The following is an 18,178-nucleotide window of genomic DNA, read 5'->3' on the forward strand; positions in this document are numbered from 1 at the left end:
GGGAATGAACTATGATGAACGAGAAGGGAATATTGTGGAGGCCAGGCAGAAGGGCTTCCTTTTATGAAAAACACCAAAGATGGCATATCCTCAAAGCAAAACCCTATCAACAACCCAGTGTTTCAGATCCACCCCACCCTCCACCGAACGCTGCTGGTAAATTAGCCCGCACACTTGCACACCCAAAACCTGTGCCCCTTGGGACAGCCAACCCTGTGTCCTCAACCAATAACAAAGGGCAGGACCACAGGTCATGGTGGAGGTGTCAGATTAGTAATAAACTCACGTTTTTTAAATCAACCAATCTCAATGTATGGACCTCATTTTAAACCAACCTTCAGAAACAAGATGAGGGAAAGACAGTAGAGGACCTCTGAATGCTAATTATTTGGGATTAAAACCTATCGTAGGTATTACCGGTATCCTCATCTTTTTTTTTTTTTTAAGGTTTTATTTATTTATTTGAAAGAGAAAGAGAGAGCGTGCGCAAACGAGTGAGGAGGGTCCGAGGGAGAAACAGACCCCCCACCAAGCAGGAAGCCTGATGGGGGACTTGATCCCAAGACTCCAGGATCATAACCTGAGCCAAAGGCAGTCACTTAACCGACTGAGCACCCAGGTGCCCCAGAATCCTCAGCTTTTAAAGATTAATAATGATATGTTTACCAAGTATATGACACGATATTTGACATATCCAAGTGGAAGCAGAAGCACGAGTGAAACCAAGTCGACCACAAGCTCAACCCAGCTGGGGCTAAGAGAGGAGTACGTGGTGGCATATTATATTATTTTTACCATTTTTGCAGATATTTTCAATTTCCTATAATAGAAAGTTTTAATTTTCTTATTTCTTAATTAATTTATTCATGAGTAGGGGGGGCAGAGGAAGAGGGACTTAAGCAGCGCGGAGCCCCATGAGGGGCTCGATCTCACGACTCTGAGATCACGAAATCGAGATCAGATGCGCAACCGACGGAGTCACCCAGGCGTCCCCAATAACAAGTTTTTTAAAAAATTTTTATTGATTAACTGGGGAGTAAAGCGGTAAAAGTTCATTGAGTGAAGATACAGAAAAAAGCTGTAAAGAGTGAGAGGAGTCCCAACAGGATTGCCCGAAAAGTTTTTTAAAAAGGGTTGAAGGTGTTTAACTCCTCCAGCAGGAAAGGTTTTAAGCCACAGGACATGGAATTGGAGCAGCAACGTTCACACTGCTGGGTTTCAGGATCTCTCTGAACTCTGAAAAATGACTGAGGACCAAAAGCACTACTGTTTATGCGGGATACAGACATACAGATATTGATAAAGAGAGACACGGAGGGAAACTTTCAAGTTAAGAAAAGTTAAGTTTCAAATTGGTGTGCCTGGCTGGCTCAGTAGGTAGAGTGTGTGACTCTTGATCCCAGGGTTGTGAGTTCGAGCCCCACACTGGATGTAGAGATTACTTAAAAATAAAAATATATATACTTTTTTTTTTTTTTAAAGTATCAGGACGCCTGGGTGGCTCAGTCGTTAAGTGTCTGCCTTCGGCTTAGGTCATGATCCCGGGGTCCTAGAATCAAGCCCTACATTGGTTTCCTTGCTTTGTGGGGAGCCTGCGTCTCCCTCTACCTGCTTCTCCCCCTGCTTGAGCTCACTCGCTCTCTGACAAATGATCTTTAAAAAAAATAAAAATAATCAAGTTTCGAACTAAAACCAAGAAAATTTTAGAATATATATATTAATTCATTTAGAAAATAACTACCAAACGTTAACATAAATAACATTCTTTTGAAAACTGTCTCTTCCAAAATAAAAAAATTTAGTAAAAAATGAGGCAATGTTTCCTGCTTCTGCAAAATCCTTGATGTCTGGCTTGAATCAGGCAGCTGGATTCTCCTACCCAAATTCAATCTGATGTGATCTCACACATCATGTAGCATCTAGAGCTCCCTGCCGCACTTTTAGGAGATAATGACAGGAAAAACAGGAATACCTCTTCATGTACAAATGCCTGAAAAGGGACTCTGAGAACCCCAGGATTCCCTGGGTGGCACTTTGGGAACCACCAAGATGGAGGGAATCTCTGGGGGAAAAGGCAGAATTTCCTTGACACCAGGCCTAGCAAGGACCCTCTAGCCTCCTTTTTAATTGTGAAGTAAAATGAGGCACCAAATTTAAACACCCAGAGTTGGCAAAAAGAACACCCCCTCCCGGTACACACACCAGGAAGAGGAAGGCTCTCCCGTGCAGTCTCACGTCCATAAATCCAAGACAAGCTGTGACCATCCCTCACAGGAAATCAATATGCTCGGTCTCCAGACAAGCATTCTTCTTTTAAATTAAACAGAACAAAACCGGACAGGTCAGAGTATGTCACGGATAAATAGAAATCATTTATTAATATGGCCGAGTTTCGCGACACGGGTTTCAGTTCTGCATGCGTGTGCACAAAGAGTGGGGGTCTCAGTTCAAAATTTCTTAGTGCAGATACAAACCCAAGTTTACAAAAGTTTTTGTTTTTTCCCTTGAATGAGTGTCCTTTTATTTTTTTTTGTTTTATTTTCAGGTTTTTTTGTTTTGTTTTGTTTTTTTAAGATTTTATTTTTAAGTAATCTCTCCACCAAACTCGGGGCTCAAACTCACAACCCAAGACCAAGAGTCACATACTCTACTGACTGAGCCAGCCAGGCACCCAAAAAACGACCCAATTTTAAAAGGGGCAAATAAACATATGGAAATACGCTCTACATCTGTCAGTCACTAGGGAAATGCAAATTAAAACCATAGTGAGATTCTACTACACACCTTTTAAAATGGCTAGAATTTAAAAACGGACCACACCGAGTACAAAGGAACCCTCACGAGCCAACTGAACCCTCACACGTTGCTTGCAGGACGCAAAAGGGTACAATGTGGAAAAGACCAGCATTTTCTTGTAAAGGTAAACATGTGCAAGCAATGAATACCTAGCAGTGAATACCATAACCTCACAAAAACCCATACACAGCAGCTCTGCCCGTAACTGCCAAAGACTGGAAACAACCACATGTCTGTGAGCTCATGAAGCGACAGACACCAACTGTGGTCCGTCCAGACGCCAGAATGCCACTCAGCAGTGAAAAGAAACGCACTTCTAGCATGAACAATGTGGATAATCTCAAACAGATTAAGAAACTGCACTCAAAAGGATACATACTGTGTGATTCTACTTAGGACATTCTAGAAAAGTCACAAAATCTAGGAAAGAGATCAGTGGCTATGACTTGATGGGTTTATAGGACAATGTGCATTTTTCACACTTCCTAGAACTGTTTACCTAAAATAGATGAATATTATTGCATGCTAATTATACCTCAAAACAAGTCTACTTTTGGAGGACAAAGGCCACAAGTATGCCCCAAATTCTGGCACAGAACACACCAGTGCTAACAGAAACAGAACGCCTTTTAAAACTATCAAACAGGGGGCACCTGGGTGGCTCAGTCAGTTAAGCATCTGCCTGCCTTCAGCTTAGGTCCTGACCCCAGCATTCTGGAATCGAGCCCCGCATCAGGCTCCCTAACCTGTTTCTCCCTCTGCCTCTGCTGCTCCTTCTACTTCAGCTCTCTTGCTCGCACTCTCTCTCTCTCTCTCAAATAAAATCTTTAAAAAAGGTATTAGAACTATCAAATGGCCCCAATAAAAATGGTAAAACAGGTGACAACTGCAATTCAAATGTATCTAAAATAGCATCATTGAAACATGCAACCAACATAAAAACCAAGTTCTTTAGCTCTATTTTCATATTACAAAGACCTAGAAAGGCCATGTGTATGTCCCACGGATAGCACATGACAACTGAGACCAGGCACATTCACATGGCCAGGGGCTACCTTCACATCCCAAATAACTTTGAGCACTTAAGGCGGGATCTCGAGGAGAAAGCACAAAAGGGAAAACAGCAAGATGCTTGCCGCAGAACCCTTCCCTGGTTTTACTCTTCGGGGGTAGCCGAGAGTCACCCCCAGACCCAGGAGTACAGGATCTCTCCTGTGCTGTGGCAGATCCAAGCTGGGCTGCAGGAGTCCCTCCCCACGTGCACCCGCACCCCCACCCCCCAGCCAGTTCCTCCAACTGTAAGAAAGGAAAAAGCCAAGCACAAGAGGTAACTACTCCCACGCGATTCAGACAGGCTTTAATGGAGGCAGCAAGGAATGCAGGAGAAATGCATTTGGAAAACCAGGCTGTGCCTGCTTGCCCAGCAGGCAAAAGCCCACCACCCACACAGATCTAAGAGATTCCTTACCACAGCTCTGGGGGAGCAGAAAGGAAAAAGCCAGAATGCTTCTGTTGGGAAACCTACACTCACTATGCTGCAGAGCAAAGTAACCTCCAGTCCTGGTCGCTTGCTACCCCCAGCACTCCCCAGAACTGCAGTTCTAGAATGAACCTTGCTGCTAGGACCCAATCGCTAGGACCCAATCGCTCACAGCCCAATCTCAAATGAACCAGGTGATTCAGAACAGCTTGGCATTTTTTTCTTGCTTTGGTTTAAAGAGGATGCTGTTATGTTTATATTATGGTTATGTCTGATCTTCTGGATTCAGGGTGGCGGGAAGCTTGAAGACCCAATCGTCCGTCTCTCCTTCTCTATCCTGAAACCTTCCCCTGCCAACCCCCACACCCCCACCTTACAGATCGCCCCGCAAGAGGAGCTCTCTTTTTTTAGCTAAAAGACTGAGGAAGAGCAAATCTGATTCTGCCCGCGGCTTAATGCAGATGTTCCCTGACTGCTGGCTGAAGATACTGCCCGGGGACTGTATTTAGACAAATCCCAGAAACAGTTCGTGAAAACTCACATGTGCCAGGCACTATTCTAGGCTTTGCTCATGTGGTTCACACTCCCTGAATCCTTACGAGGTAGGTGCTATTACTGTGCATCCTCCTGTTCTGCAGGAGGAAGAGAAAGGACTTGGGGAGAATGCTACTCAAAACACACACCCAGGGCGCCTGGGTGGCTCAGCAGGTTGAGCCTCTGACTTCTGCTCAGATCACGATCTCGGGGTCCTGAATGGAGTCCAGCATCGGGGTCCTGGATGGAGTCCAGCATCGGGCTCTCTGCTCAGCGGGGAGCCTGTTTCCTCCTCCGTTCTCGCTCTACCTGCCTCTCTGCCTACTTGTGATCTCTCTGTCAAATAAATAAATAAAATCTTTAATAACACACACACACACACACACACGCACACACGCACACACACACACACACCCCTGGGCCCCTTCTTGGGCCCAGGGAGTTCTCTGAATGATAAAACATTTTGTAACCCATCGCAAATCCACATAAAATTAGTCTAGAGAATGATGACAGTCATGCTCTCACGACCTGAGCATCCTGTTCTTTAACCAGGGACAGAATCAGAGCCACAGGGGCCCAGACACAGGCCCTCTGTTCTTACTGTCCCTTGAATGCTAAGGTCCAACGAACAGTCATCATTCCATATACTTCTTAGTATGTGTGAAATTACATTTATGAGCTTTTCATTCCACCAATCAGGACTATGAAGATTTCCCACCCTCCCACCCATTCCAATAGTAGAGAACCCTTCCCGTTATAAAATTAAACTGCTATTCTAACTTGGGCTCTATTAGTGACTGACTTTACCTATCTTCAAGGGAAGTCTTTTTTGTTATCGTATCTGTGTTAACTACTCACCCAGAGGGCAGTAGTCATTTGCAGATACAAAGGGCAGTGGTAGGAGATGAGGCAGAAAAGGTGTTTTCTGCTGACAAGTCATGAAACAGCTAGGTCCCCCAACGCACTCAGTCTTTGGTTCTAAACAGACAGCCCTGTTTTACCGCCACAAATTCTTGGGCTTTGAAACGGGGCAGAAAAAACAAAGCTTCAAAACAGATGTCTTGTGACACAAACCAAAAGGATTTTTAAACTTGCTAATACATTTCCTGGTCAGATCTCGTGTGAACGGCCCTGCTATCATATTTAATCCTTATGCAAGGGTGCACTTTCACGTTGAGAGTGTGTTCTAGTCTATAACCGGAATTCTGAACACTCCACGTGGCCATGGTGAGGCTGTTATTGTACAGGGCAGACAACAAACATGTAACTCTTGATTGGAGGAGCACCCGGGGAGGGGCCCAGTGGGCTAGGGGTCTGCAGCTCAGGCCACTGGGATCCAGCTCCCCTGCTCAGGGGGAAGTCTGCTCCCTCCCCCTCTGTCCTCCTCAACTCATGCACCCACGCGCGCGCTCTCGCTCTCTCTCGAATAAATAAACAAAATACTTCAAAAATAATTAATTGTATGAGTTTTATCTTCTTGAGTAAAAAAATAATGCCATGCCCTTTACATCCCTGTAACAAGAAGGCGGCTGTTACACTGATAATATTAAAACTCAATGTAATATAGAGTGGCACACGCCCAGGTCTTCTAAAATCAGTAAGGTTCAGGAATCAAACTCAGTTTTTTTAAAGAGATCTTTGTGATTTTCTTCCCAAAATCCTTTCAACATGCGTCCAGCGCCCCAAATGCTGCTTTATACAATCGAGTAGAGATATTTTCGGTGAATGTTACTCATTATGATACACCGCCTCCCTTCCCCAAATCAAAATGCTACAATTTCACAAAACTCCACGAACAAAATGGGCAAATGCACCAGTACCAGATAATTGCTGCATTCCAAACAGCAGATCATACTTCATACACAGATTAAAATAACCAACAGTATCATCGTCTTGTGTGCCACCGGCTAAAAATACTACAGACTGCTCTTTATTGGTTTTATTTTCATTTGCAATAGATGCAAAGTTCGAGGCCATATGGTTAATTCCACAAGTGAAATATGGTTAGTAATTATTTCTTATATTATCCATTCTGAATAACATCTAATCTAGCTGCTCTAAGAGTCCTGATTAGATAAGGAGGAAACATTTCATGTCATTAGCTATACACAGTTTCATCTTGTTTAGGAACTGCAATTGTAATGAATACCAGATGAGTGGAAAATACAGTAGGGTTCCAAAACCACCTCCAGGAACTAGGAGTCGGTCAACACTTCACCGTCTACTGCAACCCCGAGATACCTTTGAACTAGCCCCGAGTACAGTCACGGAGTTCCACAAAGTCCATTTTTCCCACGTCCACCCATATATTCTACGCACTGGCTCATTCAAGTCAATGTTTTCCTCTTTCCTTGTCAATCAGTCACGACGGAAACAGAACAAGGTTAACCCAGTTTGGACCGCTATACATGACCAGGACTCTACACTTGCGTCCTAATGAAATATTAAGGTCCCTGGAATTGGGGGTGGCCGGCGTGTGCGGAGGACTGAAAAAGCAATGCCGCCTCCATCCTCTGCACCAGGCCTCCCCACCCCCGAGCCACTCCAAGTCTCGACAGTTTTTCTTCTCTTTTTTCTTTTTAATTAATTTATTTGACAGAGCGCATGCAAGAGAGAGGAAAACACAAGCAGGGGGTAGGAGAGGGAGAAGCAGACACCTGCGGAGATACCGGGCTCCATCCCAGGATCCTGAGATCATGACTTGAGCCCAAGGCAGACGCTTAACACCTGAGCCACCTAGGCACCCCTGTTTTGTTTTGTTTTTCAAAGATTTTACTTATTCGTCTGAGAGGCAGAGTGGGGAGGGGGGGCAGGCTCCCCGCCAGGACCCTGGGATCCTGACCTGAGCCCGAAGGCAGAGGCCTAACCGACTGAGCCACCCAGGCGCCCCAGTTTTCATTTGTGAAACATACGGGGAAACACACCGGAGGACGGAGAAGCTGCGGAGCGAGCGCAGACTAACGGAGCTCTAATAATTTAGCTGTGTGAGTCCGAAATTAGCAGCTCGTTATTTACACAGACGCACTCCCCGGCTAGGGTGTGACCCAAGTCTCTCGGCACCTCGCTCCAGTTCAAATAAGGAAAAGAGCTTCTCTGAAATCAAAAAGGTAAATGAAGCAGCGGAGCAAGAAGCTTGATTACTGCATCAAATTTACATAATTTGCAACCGTTGATGAGGTGGTTTCTCCTCATAGAAAGTTAAAGGGCCACCCTCAGGGTAAGCCTCACGCTCCCCTGCTCTCGTACAGAGCGCCCCCGTCGCCCAATTCTGTTCCAGGAACCAGAGACAGCTCGTCCGTCATCTCACTCGCACGCCGAACAGCCAGCGCGGGCCCCTGTCCAGAGAAAGGTTACACGCGAGACAGTGACCGTCAGAGCCACGATCCTAAAATCACGGCTAAGGCGGCAGGCTCTCATCGGTCCCAGCTCTCCAGACGGGATGAAACATCTGTTTGTGTCTCATGAACCCCTTTGATGATTTATAACATTCCATAGATCTCTCGGCCCTCTCCCCAAGAAAGTGAATAAGCCATGAAGCCAGTCATCCTTTCTCTGAAATCACCAAAGGCCCCATTCCACTCCTCCCCACCGCACCCCCCACACCGGCTTAGCTCAGAAAACTGATTGGAACTGAACGTCTAGGCTGCTTCCTTAGGCCCTTTTAATAAAGCCAACCACAGCAAAGAACACAGAAATTAGTGGCAAGTACAGAGCTTTCTGCCACTGGGATTCAGAGCTTTGGACAAGCCATTCCGGCTGTCTGGCTCCAGCTCTCCTCTCAGCAACCACCACCCCCTCGCCCGACTGCCCTACACCACCCTCAGAGATCAAAGGGAGCACTTACGGTTTATAACATCCTGAGCAATCTGGGAATCCCAAGAGGGTTTTGTTACCTTTCCCATCCCTCACTGTCTCTGCTCCAAAACACGTTTTCTAATGAGGCAGGCCCGCCCCTGCACAGCCATACCTGTGAATCAGGCCGGTCGGAAACGACGCTGGGGGGGGGGGGGGCGCGCGGGGGAGGGTCAGGACAAGCTCTTCCAGGGTGTGTGGTTCTCAGACTCTATTTCCGGCTACAGGCTGCATAGCCAGCTTCTTGTTACAGACGAGGTAGCCACAACAGCAAAAACCAAGAAACGCCCAAAAGTTCCTGTTGCACGTGTAAAAATGTCCCCGGTATCCTAGGGGGAAATCCTGCTTCTTCTACTGGAACCCCTGCGTGACTGCAGAGAGCACCCCCAAAACCCAAGCAGCAGCTCCCCTGACCTTGCCCCTGACTCTCCTTCCTCTTCCACTCATCTTTTAAACCTCAAATGCCAGGGCACCTGGGTGGCTCAGTCGGTTAAGGTTAAGGTCTGCCTTCGGCTCTGGCTCTGATCCTGGGGTCCTGGGATAGAGCCCGGCATCCATGCTCAGCGGGGAGTCTGCTTCTCCCGCTGTCAGCCCCTTTCCCCTGCTCATGCTGGCACGCGGGCTCTCTCTCTGTCAAACAAATTTAAAAAAAAAAAAATCTTAAAATATATATATATATATATATATATATATAAAAAAATAAAGCCCAAATGCCGGCCATAGCCATGCACCCTCCAGCCTGGCCCTGGACTTCAGCTCTCTCCGTGCAGTGCAGAAACAAAGGCAGAGCAGCAACTGCGTGTGTGCACACTCCCCTCGCTGTCCCAGTCCCTTCTGGGGCCTGCTCGGCAAACGGGACTCGGCCTCCTGTGGGCTCTTCTCCTCACCTGCTGAAGCCCGGTGGTGAGGCCCAGCCAGCAGCAGAGAGGGCAGGAGAAGGGAGGCGCCAACACCGCAGCTTTGTGGGAGCAGGACTGCTGTGGAAAACAAACCACCAGCAGGGCTCCCCTCCTCCCTCGGCCCAGTTCTGCACACCCCATCTCTGTGTAGTGCCTTGGAGGACATAAATGGCCCCCGCCCCACAGCACAGAAGGGCCTAGAACAAATACCTATGCATCCCCTCGGAGCAGAAACTCAAAGGAAGGAACTCACTCAAACTGAAACCCAAAAAACGCATTCCAAGCCAATGTGTCACGAATTCAGACAGCACGTTGTGGTTGGCATTCTGGAACCCCCTGGTTATACCATAAGCCATCAGGTACCTTCGGAAGAGTTCACCTTGTAATCAGGGCAAAATTTAAGTGCAAAAGGCAAGCAAAACTCCAGATTTACTGAGGTAAAAGGTAAAAACTTCCTAGGGAGTTTTGGGGGAAATTACTCTTCAAGAAAGGTTTGCAGATATCAAACCAAAGTTTCTGTTACCCACAAATCGATGCATCAACCTTTAAATGACTCTGAAGTTACACCAAACCATAAACAACCCCCTCAGAAAACAAACCACTGTCCTAAATGATACTTACACATTCTCAAGTGCAAGAGAAAAAAAAAAAGGGACATGTTAATCCGGTCTCTTCATTCTAGAGACATTGTTTCTGAATGGGTCCTAAGAGCTGTTTTTCCCCCCCTTTCTCAAGGGGTTTTCACCGACACGAAGAAACAATTTCTGACTAAAAAAATTCTATTGCTTAAAAGAAAAAAAAAATTTTTTCTGTTGCTAAGTTGATACAATGAAGTTAAAAATTCTGCAGCAATATTCCACTTTTAATCATAAGTACCTGGCAGCAAAAGGACTCATGAAATCACGACTAGTTAACACAGGGACTCATCTTGTGCCGGACGTACACTCATCTAAACCCTGCATCAAAGGGACTGCTGTGACTCCCTTTCCACTCGGGAGGAAGCGGAGGAGCGCACGGGATAAATGACTTGCCCACAGTCCTTCCACTAGCGTCACAGGTAAGCTTCAAACCCAAGGCCTCTGGCTCAAGCGATCCTTTTACTGCATCGCACTGCTTCAAAGGTCTGCTAAAGACTGAACGAGAGCTGAGCTCTTTAAAGAGACTGAGGACATTCCAAAGCCACAGAGAGACAGGAGGATAATCTTGGCAGTGACAGGATTTCAGTGATACCACTACTGCTAATGTCAAAAATGGTCCAAAATACCCTCTTTAAAAAATACATTTTTTAAAAAATATAAAATATATTTTTGGTTTCATATATATATAAAACCTTTTTTTAAAAAAAGATTTATTTATTTGAGAGGGAGCGTGCGCGAGCCCATGTGCAGGGCAGGCAGCGGCAGATGGAGAGGAAGACAGAGCCAACTCCACACTGAGCACGGAGCCCAATGTGGGGCTCGAACTCACGACCCTGAGGTCATGACCTGAGCCAAAAATCAAGAGTCAAGCACTTCACATAGCATGCCACCCAGGTGCCCCAAAATGTCCCCGGTTTTAAGCAGTCTGAAGCACAGAAAGTACTACCACCCTTGGCAAACCTTAAAATTATTAAAAAGGCAACCTTTGTTATAAAATATTCCTAAGTCAACAACAGCAGAATCTGTATTTTGTCTATCTTTTCAAGAAAGACGCTTGCTTTTTAGAAAAGCATGTACAGAACCACCCCCGCCCCGACCCCAGCCCCTTAGCTGTACCTGAGGTATTAGTTGAAAAAGTACTTAACCAAATGGCATTTATGGAATGGAACCAAAAGAAAGCAGGACCCATGTGAACTACCTATGCTCTAATCCTGGCTCCAGATTATGTCCTCAGCCTCAGGAAATCCATCTGAACAAAGAAGATTAATTTAAAAGCATCACTTCCCTCTTTCATGGATTTGGGAACCATAAAAAAAAAAAATCATTAAAAAAAATTTGTATTTCAACAGTCAGTCATAATAAATAGCAGGTACTAAGGAGATGGCCAGGACACTGGGCCAAAGGGACACATAACCACATGACTTGCTTTTTTTTTTTTTTAAGATTTATTTATCTAGAGAGTGTGAACATGGGGAGGGGCAGAGAGACAATCTCAAGCAGACTCCAAACTGACCGAGGAGCCCAATACGGGGCTCAGCTCACGACCCTGACATCATGACCTAAGCTGAAACCAAGAGTCAGGTGCTTAACTGACTGAGCCACCTGGGGGGCCCCAGGACTTGCTTCTTTAAAGCACTTTCCTAATTCCAGTTAAAATATTAGACTGAAAACTCCAATCAGACCTGAATTAAGCACTGAGCACATACACCCCCTCCTTTCTACAAATAACTCAGGACTACCACACCTGATGGGGAACCGCAGGCTACCCCCCCATTTGACCACACCCCCTAATTTTGAAGGTAGACAAACCGCACCCTAGATACGCGGCCGCTCCCAGCACTGCTGGTGCTGGTCAGAACCCGACTCCACTCCTCCCTCTGGAGTTTACGGCCCCCCTCCGCGTCCCACGCTGACAATCACAGCTGTCTGAAACTGTAATTCTTCTAGATGAGGCACCAACTCCCACCTTGGTTCTCACCACCCTGGGCCAAAGGCAGCTGTTCTCACTGCGGGGAGAAGTAAGGCCTCACTTTGGAAGCCGCCCACACTGATGTTGAACGAACAAAATTCCCAGAGACCAACACGGCTTCTGATGCTCTGTAGTCCTACACTCTGCGTGGTAAAGCAGCTGATATTTGTCCCGCCTTTCTGACAGAATCCCTGTATGTCAGTACAATGATAATTCTCAGACAAGCTCCACGCTCCTCCTGTTTCTTGTGAAACTCTCACAGGAGCAGCCAGGACCAAACTGGGCCAGGTATCCAGGTATGGTTTGGGGGGTTGGGTTGGGTTTGGTTTGGTTTTGGGGGTTTTGGGGGGATTTTTGTTTTGTTTTTTTGTTTTTTGGGGGTTTTTCGCTTTACTGATAATTCTCCAGAAACCAAGAATCGCAAAAGACTAATAATAACTCACGAATTTTTACTACAGTCCCACTTCATAGGCCCCAAAACATTTCTTTCAAGATCTACCTTCTGGTCTCTGTGTCCCATGGATTCCCTCCGCCACTCTGCAAATTCAAGCTCCCTCTTCCCTGCCCCTCCAAGAGACCTCGAAGTGCATTTCCAGGGTCAACACACAAGTACCGAACTATACAGGAACTTCGGCTACTGCAGGCTTTTTACCGACCTCCCAACACCATGTACCCATCGAAGCCATGCCCGTGACAGATCACAATGTGAACTATGTGAAATGTGAACTATGGCATATTTCAAAGTTTTCTTTACTCAGCAGCACTCAGGAAGCAGGAAGTGCCAGGCACTGTTCCAGGGGCTTGAGGTAAATCTGTGAGCAGGAACGCAGAGATTCCTGCCCTCAAGAGTTTATGTTCAGCGGAGAAAACCAAAAACGAGTGAAGAACAAATAAGGTATCAGAGAAGAAATGGGAAATGGCTAGAAACAGAAGAGCAATGGGGTAGATGACCCTACAGGAGTGAAACACAGGTGGGGCCCCCCTCGAGCCACAGCGGGCCCTCTGGGCAGACCCGCACTGGAATCCCAGGTCAACTTCGCCACTCAACTGCCTGAGTTAACTTCACTAGGTTCCTGGACCTCTGGAAGCCTCACAGGTATCCTCATCTGGGAACAGTAACTGCTCTCCAGAATCAGAGGGACAGAGGGACGTGTCCTAGCAAGACCTTGGGCAGCGAGACAGAAGACTCTTCCCAAACAAGGATGAGAAAAACAAAAAGGGTGCCTGGAGCCAAGAGGACATTTCAGCTCCCTAAGGGAGATCGCCAAAGGGGATTACCAACACCCACCCTATAAGGTCCAGGGAAAGGTTTAATTGACAATGACAAATATACTTAAGGTACTTCATTTCTTAAAAGCCCAACTGGGAGGCACCTGGGTGGCTCAGTCAGTTAAGCCTCTACCTTCAGCTCAGGTCATGATCCCAGAGTCCTGGGATTGAGCCCCACATGGGGCTCCCCGCTAAGCGGGGAGTCTGCTTCTCCCTCTGCCTCCACTGTTCCCCACCCCTCCCCCCGCTAGTGCATGCAGGAGCACACGCTCTGTCAAATAAATAAAACGGAAATAAATGTGGAAAGAAACTGTCTAATAACCTGTTCTTAAACAAGTTCACCTATCTATCTATCTATCAATCAGCCAGGGAATGCTGCCACCAAGTCTGGTTTCAGACTGGCTGTTCTTCCCCAGATTCGCAAGCCAAAAAAACTCGTGCCCCTGAGGAAAAAAAAAATCATAGCTGGAGTTTAAGGGAGAACCCCACGATTTAAACAGCCATGGTTCTCCACTCTGGGCTTGCACACACACTGCTAAAGCGCCCAGGGCAGGTTTTGGTGTGACCAGCAACGCGGGTCACCGCAGGGCTGAGCAGATTAATCAGAAGCAGCTCTCTCTCTTCAAGATGTGGGGTCACCAGTGAAGAGGTCCAAAGGCCAGGTCTATGAGAAGTGTGTCCCAGTTGCTAGGGTTTGGACAGAGCCTCGTGGGGCAGGAGGATGTGGCACACGGTGATTCCCAGTCCAGGCTGCTCCCCCCAACCCGTCCCTAACAAGACATTGGCTCTATACACAGCACTTTCTTCACACAAGAAAAAATGTGTCATTACAGCGTGTATGCACCAAGAAAGCACAAGGATCCAACGGAACGGGACTTTCTCATCCATTAAAGCTGCATTAGCAGAGATGATCAGACAACCTTCCTGTTCCTGAAGGCCCTGCCGTCCTCACCGTTTGGAAAAAGGCATGCTTCTCCATTCCTCTGGAAGGAAGGAACATTGCCTAGCACTAACTCTAGGACATTTGGCATTGAACCCTTTTCCAAAAATCTTAAGTTTCAAAACAAGCAATGCGATCAGACAAAAAGCTCACCTACTTTGTGCAAAAGGAGGCTGGCAGCCTGGTATAAGGGGAAAGACGCTGACCCAGAGTCAGGACGCCAGCATTTAGATCTAGCTGATAGTACAGAACAAGGCTGGCTTTTTTTTTTTTTTTTAAACCCTCATCTGGAAGGGGGAAGGCAGACTGATCTCTCTCCAGTCATTTGGCTTTTTCAAAAAGTTTCAGTTTGTGTGAAAGATACAACAGGGTGCTTTAAACGCCCAGTTGAGGAACAGACTCTAGAAAATAATGCAAGGACCCTGCCATTCCCGAAGCCTAGAGAGAAAGACCAAAAGTACAGAAAACCAAAGAAAGGCAAAGACAGACAGAAAAGCCCAGAAAGACGGAAAGAAAAGGAAAGCTTATTCAGTTACAAAAGGAAGGAATAAACTTCTGGTACACCCAGCATGAGTGAGTCTCAAAAAGGCATTGAAGGGAAGGAATTCGACACTGGAGTGTTTCCATTTATAAGAAATTTTACAATAATGCGAGAAATCAGGTCAGCGTTGGCCTGGGGCTGGGGGAGGGGGAAACTAGCCTCAGAGGGGAATAAGGGAACTTTCTGAGGTGACAGAAATGTTGCATCTGGACACTTGGGTGGCTTAGTTGGTTAACCATCTGCCTTCAGCTCAGGTCATGATCGCGGGGTCCAGGGATGGAGTCCCTTGCTTGGTGGGGAGCCTGCATCTCCCTTTGCCTGCCACTCTCCCTGCTTGTGCATGCTCTGTCTGGTAAATAAATAAATAAATAAATAAACCTTTTTTTTTTTTTTTTTTTTTAAATAAATGTTGCATCATCTCGATGGGATGGTTAATACCCAGGTGTATGCAGTTGTCAAAATTTATCCAACTGTACACTTGAAAAGGGTTGTGCTATAAACTGTACTTCGATAAATTTGACTTCTTAAAAAAAATCCTGAACAGATTTACAATTGTTTAAAAACAAAAGAGGGATGGGGAGGCAGAATGGAGTTGTGACAACTCCTTAGGTTAAACTGATTTTTCTGGAAAGTAGCCACCCAAATTAAATACAAGCCAAAGCCAAAAGCCACACCTTTTGGTGATACACTTGATGGATTTGGTCCAATTGTGGAAAATTCCTCCAAGTTCCATGCTGTTAAAAGTGACTTATTAAACAAATATTTACAATACAAACCCTTTCAAGAGTTGAGATATTTAAAGGAAAAGTAGATTTTATCTTTAAAAAAAAAAAAAAGGAAAAGGCAAGAGAAAACTAGAAAGTCACTTCTCTATAAAATGAATCAGCGTACCATGTGTGGTTTGTGTGAAGGGATTTGTTTCTGTGTTGGGCATAAAAGCAAATCCAATACTAATCTACGGGGAGAAAAAGATGTGCTCACTCACAAGTGCTCATATTTTTTTCAAACCCAGAAATTCACACTCCCACGTCTGCGGGAGGCTCCCCACACTCAGGCTTCGTACTAGGTGGAAGGAAGCAGGCAATCAGCACTCCTGGGGTGGTTACTGGATTTGGGGTGGGGAGGATATGGATCTATTGCCCCAGTCTCTCAGCTTCTAGAAGGGGACACCCTCGGAGACCAAACAAAGAATGCTGATTTTCAACGTTGAAATCCCATCTCATGGAAGACACTGGTCAGAAGTCCGAGGCCCATTCCCTTTTAGTACCTGCAGAAACTTCCATGCATAGGTGAGGGTATCCCCATGTCCCCAGAACCGCCTGGCATGAAACTGCAGACAGCATGGGCCAGAAACAGGAGTGGGGGCTGGGGATGCAGTGAAAGCGTCGTGCCATCTTAAGCATCCCTATGCTAGAATTCAGGGCCGTCTTCCACTCAGCCTGTGTTTTGCTATGTAAATCATGTTTCAGTTTTGGTTGGGGTAATATGGGAGGGAGAGACTTATTAATGCTATCTACAAATGGTAAGTTCAACAGACAGGTTTTTTCCGCTGTGACTAGTCATTTGTAAAGAATACTGATTTTCTTAATTTTATTCTGCAAAGCGGCTACGGCAGGAAGCGTCACTTTTATGCTGTTCTGCAGGGTAATGATAAAAACTAATATTCATGTATTTTTACATAAATCACATGCTTGTTTTGCTCTCACCAGTAGTAGGAGGCAAAGGCACTTAAGCAGCACTTCTAGAAATTAAATTAGTTATCTGGTGTTCATCTGTTTCACCAGAGACACCCAGCCCAGCCAGCAAGCCAGTCTGGGAAAACCTCCCTTGCCTCAACCCACAGCTGGATTAGCTACTTCTCCTTAAGAAGACTCGGCACACCCTCTGGGTCCCCACTGCTTCCCTGACTCTTCTTCTGAAGAGGAAGATTCCAGATATTTTTAAACTGCATTGAAATAATACATGTTTCCTGCAGAAAATAGAACTAAGCTCTTTATCTCAAGTACCCCTCCTCCTTCTCCAAGTCCTGCCTACTCTTTCCCATCTCAGAACACTACAATGTCCTTAGGAACACACTGCTCTCCACCACCCTCTTCACTTGGGCAACCGCCCCCTCCCAGTCCCTCTATACCCTGACATCCAGAAAGCCTTCTTTCAGCCCTTCCTGTGTATGTGCTGTTCCTCCCAAGTGTGCCAAAGCGTGCCCACCACGCTTGCACACCCTTACACACCCTCCTCCGTCCCTATGTAATAACGCAAGAGCCACCCAATGGGTGCCCAACACTCAGTGCGGGCCCAGCTTAAGGCCAGAGATCAATAAATATTACTAGATAAACAAACAAAAATAAAACTGCATGTGTTTTGACCACGCCTATATACAAACACTGCTGATGTGGGCGAATAACCTTTTGCACTAGGTTTCCTAAACCAACAGTCAACTGAAATGATTTTAACCTGTACATACTGTTTTCTCACTCGTTCCTTTCATTTAGGACATGAGGTCATTCAATATTCTTGCTACCGTATCATTTTAATGATTGCATGGAACAGATGTTCCCTAATTTAACCAATCCCCTACTGGTTACCGTTTCAGTGTGATACAACAGTGAAATAGACTTGATACATATCCCTATGGCCAAATCTAATAAACTCGAGAAGCAGAGGAGCCAAATCAAAGGCATGCAAAATGTGTTAGCCCTAACATACAGAGAGCTTGAAACATGGGTTACAAATTTTTGAGGATCCTAACACAGTATCCACAACCAGAAAAACGGAGGCCCCTGAAAACTTCCCTTGAAAAATGGCTGAGGCAACACAGGGTTGTTGAGCCCAGAGAAGATGAACTATGAGCCTGCTGGATGGGAGATAATGTTTGGTTCCATCAGAGGACAGAACTGGAACAAGCTGAAAGAGCCGGAAAGAGGGACTCCATCAAATTCGAAAAAATGGAATTTTCCCCAAGAGCTTTCCAACGTGGACTCTGCAGTTGCTGTTAGTATTCAAGGCCCCGGGCAGCTGGAATCTCGATGAGGGAAGAGACATGGGGCCAGCGTCGCCAGGAGGTCGTCAGTCACCCCAAAAAGGTCACTCGTGTTCGGCTACTACTCGTTTAACCTTCCAGAGGGCCACCCACGGCATTCTTCAGGTGAAACTGGAAAACAGCCATAGTGAAACTTTCCTATGTGAACTGAAGCCCTATCAGAGCTCACCGCCTGTTTACCGCACGCAGACTGCGGCCAAGCACAGAGTCATGGTGGACC

General features: G+C 46.1%; 1 protein-coding gene across 2 annotated transcripts in view; it reads right to left on the reverse strand.

The window, feature by feature from the left end:
• JARID2 (jumonji and AT-rich interaction domain containing 2) overlaps positions 1–18,178 on the reverse strand; it is a 257,939-nt gene that overhangs the window by 180,796 nt on the left and 58,965 nt on the right. The window contains exon 1 of one of the 2 annotated variants that reach the window (XM_047734113.1): positions 8,655–8,781. The exons of the other annotated variant lie outside the window; for it this stretch is intronic. The gene's annotated coding sequence lies outside the window, so the exon portion shown is untranslated. Of the gene's footprint in view, positions 1–8,654; positions 8,782–18,178 lie in introns of those variants that run through there. 2 annotated transcript variants of the gene reach the window in all.

Source organism: Lutra lutra, chromosome 6 (genome assembly GCF_902655055.1).
Source record: "Lutra lutra chromosome 6, mLutLut1.2, whole genome shotgun sequence".
Taxonomy (NCBI): Eukaryota; Metazoa; Chordata; class Mammalia; order Carnivora; family Mustelidae; genus Lutra; species Lutra lutra.